This window comes from Acanthisitta chloris, unplaced genomic scaffold (assembly GCF_000695815.1).
Source record: "Acanthisitta chloris isolate BGI_N310 unplaced genomic scaffold, ASM69581v1 scaffold26840, whole genome shotgun sequence".
Taxonomy (NCBI): domain Eukaryota; kingdom Metazoa; phylum Chordata; class Aves; order Passeriformes; family Acanthisittidae; genus Acanthisitta; species Acanthisitta chloris.
This window is the reverse complement of record NW_008650688.1, coordinates 47-7,497: the sequence shown is the minus strand read 5'-3', so window position 1 is coordinate 7,497 and position 7,451 is coordinate 47.

Genomic DNA, 7,451 nt, shown 5'->3' with positions numbered 1-7,451 from the left:
GATCCAACTTCCCGCCAACCAGGACCCTCAGGTCCCTTTCCAGCACTCCTTTCCAGCCTCTCATCCCCCAGTCTGTCCATACCTCCAAGGTTATCCCATCCCAGGTGCATCCCTTTTCCAGCAAGGATGCCAAATCCCGTGGACTCACCGTGGCAGGACACCTGGCAGTGTGTACTTCAGTGGAGTTAATAGGATGAGTCACTGGATCATTTGGTACAAATCTGAATTGTCATCTTGTCACTGACAGAACCACGAAGCTCCCTGGGAAAGCTGCAGGAAATAAAACCCAACAAAGAGTAACATTCACTTGGAGCTCAGTGTTAACTCCCAGTCACCTGCTGTCCATAATAAATGATGCATTACAGCCTGGCAGTCCTGTAGGCACAACAACAGCCTCTCCAGCTGGAAATCAGAAGGGAAAAGCAATGGAAAGGCACCAAAGTGCTTAGAAAGACTCTGGGTTTCAGGTCATAATCCCCTGTAAGAATATTAACAAACTTGCTATTTTCTCAATGGGGTTTTGAGTAAGAACTCCATGTTATTAATGGACCTGCAAATGAGCAGGGAACTAGTGGAATTATATGAAAAATAGGAGGAATAATTCAGCAAAGCTAAATATTATGAGTTGTGTAGTGGCTTTATATTCTTTCTATAAGAGTACGTAGGTGATAGGAAAGCTGCAGGGAAGCTGCAGAGGGATCTGTGTTAGGAGCTGCAGGGACAGGACAAGGGGCAGTGGGCACAAATTGAAGGAGGGAAATTGAGGTTAGATATTAGGCAGAAGTTTTTCCTGTGAGGGTGATGAGACACTGTCCCAGGTTGCCCAGGGAGGCTGTGGCTGCCCCAACCCTGGCAGTGTTCACAGCCAGGTTGGCTGAGCCTTGAGCAACCTGCTCTGGTGGGAGGTGTCCCTGCCCAGGGCAGGGGTTGAGGCTGGGTGATCTCTAAGCTCCATTCCAACCCCTTAACAATCTCTGAATCTATGAGGCTGTTGGTTCATTTGCAGTAAGCCCAGGATTCAGTCTGTGGCTGGAATTTCCATATTCCAAGGACCTGTTGACTGGCTATGCTGAAACTGTATTTGTAAATATTCCTATGTTATCATAAAGATACTTCTCTAGATTTTTTTCCTCATTTCAAGGACTTGCTGACAGCCAGGAAACCTTTTCTAGGCTTTCCCTCAAGGTTCTCCCATTCCAGTATCCCATACAAGTTCACAACACCTCCACAAGTTTCCTCAGCTATCCCAAGCAGGTCCCTGTCCACTCTACATTTTGATATTCATACGGACTTGCTCTTAGTTGCCAACATGTGCTCCATAATCCCAATTTTTTGCTTTATTTATATATGTTTCTGAGCCAAGGTACCTTTGCATGTGAGATTTGAGTGTAAATAGATCCATAATCCATGGGAAAAACTGAGATGATAACCCAGGGAGGTATGGGCTGTGCTAGTCATTTTATTAAGAGCATTATGGATTTTTCCTCCATGCTACAATCAGATTTCTCATCCTTAAAAATGCCATTTTACTGCTGCCAGAAGCACAGCACTTGCTTTCCTCACCCTGTGAGGACCTGTCTGCTGTGCCAGGGCCTGTCTGCTCCTTTCATTTGCTTTCCAACTCCTGATGGGCTACTAATTGGATGAATGCATGTTCCCTGCCTTGCTCCCCAAATCCACACAGTGCTAGCTCATGTTTGCAGCTGGAATAAAGGGTTAAGTCTGGCAAGGGCTGAGCTCTGGTCAGCCTGAGAGTGAGAAGCCAGTTTTGCTTTCTATGGCAAGGAAAGAGGTTCTGGGCTGCTTAGATAAAAGAGTCTCAGCATGTGGAGTCTGGAAAAGTCAGACAAATCAGTCACATGGCAAAAAAAAATACAAATACAAAATAGATTTTAACACTGAAATATTGTTATTTCTTCCTGTGTGAGGGTGGAAGGTTTAATGGATAGACGATCTCCGTTAATGGATATATCACCATGAGAGAATGGGTGAACACTGGAGCAGAATGAATGGCTTCCCCTGGTGCTATTTAGGGGGAGAAGAGAGAGAACTTTAGAGCTTTTTTTTGGGGGGGGAGGGGGAGGAGAAAAGCCATCATTTTATAATATGTTCATGGAAGCAGCAGCTCAGATTGATGAACTGTGGTGGCTGCTGGAACATTTATCCCAGCAGCTGCCTCAGACTGGCTCCATCATCAAGTCTTGGATGGGGCTTGGAGCACCCTGGGCTGGTGGAAGGTGTCCTTTCCCATGGCAGGGGGTGGAACAAGATCATCTCTAAGGTCCTTCCAACCCAAACCAGTCTGAGATTCTATGATCATAGGGAAAAGTGCATCATTGCCTTATTCTGTGCTTGTGCTTCCCAGGATTTTCCAGCTGAAGAAAAAACATAAAAGAACCTACTAAGTCAACAATTACCTTGTGTTCTAAAGGTACTACTTTCCTGTTTCTGACTTCAGGGTGTGAATTGTGATGCCATTGATGCCATGCACCAACAAACTCATTTCAAAGTCTTTTACCCTGTGCCTAATGGGCAAAGAACCATCGTGAGATCCATCAGGGTCTGGGAGATGATCCGTGGCTCTGCACCATGGGTTTCCTCTCTGTCATACACTGCTTGGCAGCAGTTCCCAGCCAGTCCCTGCCTTTGGGTGTCCCCACTCCCATGTCCCACCATGAGGAATATCAAACCTACCAGGTGGCTGCATCTCCCATGGGTTTTGGTGAGCGTGGAGGTGGCTCAGACACCTCATCAGCTGACCCAGGGCATTTCAGGGTGGTTCCCCTCAAACCGGCAGGAATGAGAGCCAAGGATCCAAGAGATCCCTGCCTCTCCCTGTCTGCCTGCAGCTTCCCTGAGCAGCACACGATTGCTCTGCTCAGCTCCTCAGACTACCACCAAGACCTATTTACTCACTCCTGATCCAGTGACTCAATCCCGAGCTCACTTATCAAAAACTCTCATTATTGTGACTAAACTGCAGCAAAAGCAGGCAAGGTAAAGAATGAAACAATCCTCCTTTCCCATCTATTAACCAACTTCATAATCATCTCTCCTCTACAAATGCCAGCGGAGGGGGATGAGCGATGCAGTGTGCCATGACAGCCTAATTCTGCTGGGTTTCAGGGAATAAAGGGTATCACAAAGTCAAGGCTCCTGTCAGGAACTCTCCAGAGACTTCCTCCCCTCCTCTACAGTATGGGACAACCAGAAATGTCTCCAAGAACTTGTCCTGTGGGACAGCCTTGGTCAGCACTCTACAACTACCTGGCCAAGAAGGGCAAGGGCATCTCAAGCAGAGTGTGGCAGCAGGACTAGGGCAGTGCTCAAACCCCTGCACTGGGCACTGGGGAGGTCCCAGCTCAGTGCTGTGCTCAGCTTTGGGCACTCCCTGCCCAAAGGCCATTGAGGCACTGAGTGAGTCCAGCCAAGGGCAACGAGGGCAGCAAAAGGCTAGAGCACATGGGCAAGGGCTGAGGGAGTTGGGCTTGGTCAGCCTGGAGAAGAGGCTCAGGGGTGACCTCCTGGCTCTCTGCAACTCCTGCCAGGGTTGGAGAGAGGTGGGGGATGTGTGTCCTGCCAGGGCTGCAGGGTGAGGATAGAGGGAACGGCCTTGATCTGAGTCAGGGCAGAGTCAGATTGGATGTGAGGAGAAATGTTTTCCCTGTTGTGGTGTTGAGGCCCTGGGATATTGCCCAGGGAGGTGGTGGAGTCACCACCCCTGGAGGTGTTTCAGAGGTGTCTGGATGTGGTTTAGGGGTTCCAGCAGTGACAGGTTCATGGCTGGACCTGCTGATATCCTCCAGCCTTAATGACTCTATGATTAAAGCATGAGAGGACATCTTCAGGAGCACATTTATGTCTGTTTTCATAAGGTTCCAACACAACACACACGGGATTTCCCTTTTTCCACTGATCATACCCAAAAAAAGCCTTGCTGGCAGCTGCACTTAGCTCCTTCAATCAATGCAATGCTTTTTCTCCCCCTTCTGAATCAGCACTGAGCCACTGGAGTATCAAGGGTGGGCTTTGCTCCACAGTAGTGTAGTGGATTTGGAAAGTTTTCCTTGGGAGGAGCCAGAAAGCTGAGACAAATGCACTCCTGTTCTGTGAAGGCCTCTCTGCATCCCTCCTGCTCTGCTCTGCATGTGCTGCAGGAGTGTTTGCTATTAAACAGACTCTATTTTACTCCAGAGGTATTTTCATTCCAGGGCAGAAGCCTCAAGCTCCAGGCACAGGCTCCAGGATAATTTGTTAAGCAGTTTAGGATCACAAGTAAAGGCTGTTCCCAACTGCTGCAGCTCATAAGGAGTTTAAATTGAGTTGGAAAAAGCTTCTGTATTGTAGAGCTGGTTGAGCTGGAACTTACTCTCACAATCTACTCGAAGTTTACTGTGTCCTCCACTATTTATTGATATTTCTGTTTGTGTTTTTAATGGTAATAGAGAATTCATGTCTTTCTGAACTCATTTCCATGGTTGCATTAGAGAATTGTTCTCTGACTACAAAACACAGCAGTGGGAGCTCATTTTAATGCTGTTTTCCAACTTTTAGGAGTTACATTGCAAAAGTGAGGGCAAAAGATGTGAATTATTCAGCCACTTCAAAGGACTTGCTGTACAGGGGTTTAGGCTTAATTCTGCATCAAGAAGAGCTTAGATTCCCCTAAAAACAGCTCTTTTTATTTTTTTTTTTTTTGCTAACTGAAACGCTTTCTAGTGTTTGCAGCTTAAAAACTAGTCAAACTAGAGGAGGAAAAAAGATCCTGTTTGGCCCAGGGAGCTGCTACTCTTCCCTGGTGAAAGCAGCATGAAATGTCTCTGTTGACATGATTACTAAAGCCCAGAGAGGAGCTAAAGCAATGATTAAAGCCAAGCAAAAGGCTGAGGCCCTGCAGCAAAGCTGTGTGTATTTGTGCCTTTTCCATCACTATCAATAATGCATCATGACCATCGTGCAGATGATGACACCAAGTTTGGGAGAAACACTGAGTCAAAGCTTTCCCTCACCAAATGTGCACAAAGAGGCAACGTGACATTGGGTGTCAAGGCGACAGGACCTGCTGGGTAAGCAAAGAGCCAACAGAAAGGGTAATGGAGAAGAAAATCAGCTGATGTTGACATAAATCAACATCTGCTGTGCTGGTTTCTGGTGGGTTTCTGGAGGAAAAACATTCTTTTGGTAAAATGGACTGAAACAAACAGGCTTTCAGGCCATGAAAATATCATGGAAGCATAGAAGTTCAGGGGTTGGAATGGAGCTTAGAGATCACCCAGCCCCAACCCCTGCCCTGGGCAGGAACACCTCCCACCAGAGCAGGTTGCTCAAGGCTCAGCCAACCTGGCTGTGGACACTGCCAGGGCTGGGGCAGTCACAGCCTCCCTGGGCAACCTGGGCCAGCTCTTCCAGGTCTATCTTGGCTAGAAAAGAACTGTTGAACAATTCTGCAACATGAAGAAACCATGTTCAATGTTATCTTCAAACTTCACAGCTGCCTGTGCTCTCCCTCTCTGTGCCACACCAATCCTGCGTGGCAGGAGGCAATAGGTAAATTGCTGATTGCATGTGGCATCTCAGATTCTCTACTGATGCTTTGAATAGTTATTTTTACATGAAGATCATTTTGGTAAAGGGGAAAACCTAGACTGTAACTTGGGAAATATTTCTGTTTCTTTACTGTTTGAATCCCAATGGCCTAAATTCATAGAATCATGGAATGGTTTGGGTTGGAAAGGACATGAAGGATCATCCAGTTCCACCCCCTGCCCTGGGCAGGGGCACCTTCCACTAGCCCAGGTTGCTCCAAGCCCCATCCAACCTGGCCTGGAACACTCCAGGGCTGGAGCAGCCACAGCTGCTCTGGGCAACCTGTGCCAGTGCCTCAGCAAATGCAATATCTGACATGTAAGACATATAAATGTGCAGTGACAGGACAAGATGTAATGGGTACAAACTGAAAGGGGAACTTTACTTAGATGTTAGGCAGAAGTTTTCCCTGTGAGGGTGGTGAGACACTGGCCCAGGTTGCCCAGGGAGGCACCAATGGCACAGCCCAAACCTGTCCTGGAGTATGATCATCAGAGCTCAGAACCAGGAAGGCCACGAAACCACTCCAGATTAGGAGTGTTTTGGAAACATGGGTAGAATTTCCTTCCTTCAAACAGTGTTAATTAATGAATTTCCACCAGCAGCCTAAATGCTGCTTAATTGACTCTCCAAAATAACTCAGTCTCAATGTGATCTTTCAAGGAACTTGGTCTACTTCTGCCCCCCTGATTTATAGTGGATGCACAAATTATCAGGCTCTACAGTGTCAGCTGTTACTTCTGAACTCGGGCAGAAGCTGCTGCTACACTCTCAGGGGCAGGAATTTAGGTTCAGGCCTTTGCTCACAAGGGTCAACGTTAGACATCTCTCTTTGTGGCAGCTGAATCACTTCAGAGCACACAGTCCTTGCACAGCACTGTGTGTCTGATGCCTAATGAGGCAATAAATTCAATTCACTGTAAAGTTATGCCTGGGATGCACAGCTGGGCAGGGATGGTGTGCAGGCAGCACTGCCCTGGGGTCAAAGGGCTCCAGCAGGGATTATTAGTGCTCCCTTTGAACTCAACTGTGGGAATGCAAGAGGGATAAGGTATATGGAACTGGAGGTATCATGCAGACAGCTATTCCCCCTCCACATGTCATTCCTGACTCCTGGATGCTGCAGGCACAGCACACAGAGGGTGAAAGGACACAGGGATGGTTTTCACGTTTCTGAACGGCACAGACACATCACATCTGGCTCCAGAGTTTAGGAGCGTGAAGGGTGGGAGAGTCTTGAGTCACTGTCATTTGTTATTCATCCCTCGGCCTTTAGCGGGGAATGTGGCACATTTCCATTCATGCCCTACCTTGCTGCTTTTTATGGGAGCCACGAACAGGCTGTTAAGTGTTAGCACAGCACGAGGAGCACAACGTGTGTGAGCCTGAGGAGCCAACCCTCCCCCGGCTGATGGAACAACAAATATCATTAAACGTTTGCAGTGGCTTAACAGCCGGATCAGAGACCTGCCCGTGGGGGAAGGCAGGGAGCACAGCACCGCGATTCCTGCCTGGGAGACACCGAATTCCAGCCCTGAGTTGCTGGAAAGCAGTTTCAATTCGCACACAGGCACTGCCAAATAGTTTAGGGCAGAGAATCCCAACTGGTTGTTACCTCCAGGCTGTGACACCCTCAAACCCACGGATGGTCCTTAATGAATACCTAGAAAAGGCCTAAGCTACCAGGGCTATCATCAGCTCGATGGGATGACAGAGCTTCCAACAGCGAGTAGGGAATACCACGCTCCTACTACTGCTACTATGAATGGAGCAAGGCAGGGCTTGCTCAAATCCAGGGAGATTTTAGGATTCAGGCAAAAGGAACATCCGTAGTGAGACAGAACTTACGTGCAACGAGAGACACA